We start from the raw sequence: 1,100 nt of genomic DNA on the forward strand, positions 1-1,100 counted from the left end.
AGCTACAGAGATAAGGAAGAACATTAGTTGGTTGGAAAGCCATGAATCAACAGATGTGAGCTGGAGAGTCCTTGAGGTGGGAGAAGTAGCTATGGGAAAACATATTTGCTGGAGAGTCCTGGAACGGGGAGAGGGCAGTCAGGAATGGACTTTAACCAGCTAAATCGGTCATCTCTGCAAGCCCTTTGCTTTGCATTTTTCAGATGCCTCCTCGCCTCTCTTAGGTGGGCTCCTGGATGGAGACTGGTCACCAGAAAGACCAGGCCATGATTAGAAGCTTGGAATTTTCAGCCATATCCTCCCTCTGCCCCCACCCTCCCCCATTCTCCGGAGAGGGCAGAGGGGCTGGGAATGGAGTGAATGACTGATCATGCCTATGTGATGCAGACTCCATAAAAAGCCCTAAAATACGGGATTTGATGAACACATAGAGATGCCGGGGGAGTGGCACATCCACCCCTTCCCACATACCTTGCGCTATGCATCCTTCCATCTGGATGTTCATCTGTATCCTTCATTGTATCCTTTTATAGTAAACTGGTAAGCAGAAGTAAGCAGTCTTCCTGAGTTCTGTGAGCAAATTAATTAAATCCGAGGAGGAGGTCATCGTGGGAACCTCTGATTTACAGCTGATTTATCAGAGGCACAGGTGACAACCTGGACTTTCTGTTGGCATCTGAAGTGGGAGGGTGGGAATCTTGTGGGACTGAGCCCTTCACCTGTGGGATTTGACTCTATATTCAGGTACGAGAGTGTCAGAATCGAGTTAGGTTGTAGGCATTGCAGCTGGTGTGGCAGAGTTGCCTGGTGTGACTGTGGTAGTCACAGGGTAGACGCACAGGAGGAAGACTGAGCATTTTCTTTCACACTTTATTATACTCCATGGCACTTATCCCAATTTGTAGTTAATTTTTAATATATATTCTCCATTTAACATTTGTTTTCCTTGTTGAGGTTTGAGGAGGATAATAAATCCCACCTTTTTCCTTCTCTGGCTTCAGAGTCATTAAGAAATAAGACACGGGAGTTGGACAGAGATAAAAACAGCATTATTATTGATAACATGACTCTGGCAACTCTGCTTGCCGCCGATGTTTATG

This window comes from Pteropus vampyrus, unplaced genomic scaffold (assembly GCF_000151845.1).
Source record: "Pteropus vampyrus isolate Shadow unplaced genomic scaffold, Pvam_2.0 Scaffold32, whole genome shotgun sequence".
Taxonomy (NCBI): Eukaryota; Metazoa; Chordata; class Mammalia; order Chiroptera; family Pteropodidae; genus Pteropus; species Pteropus vampyrus.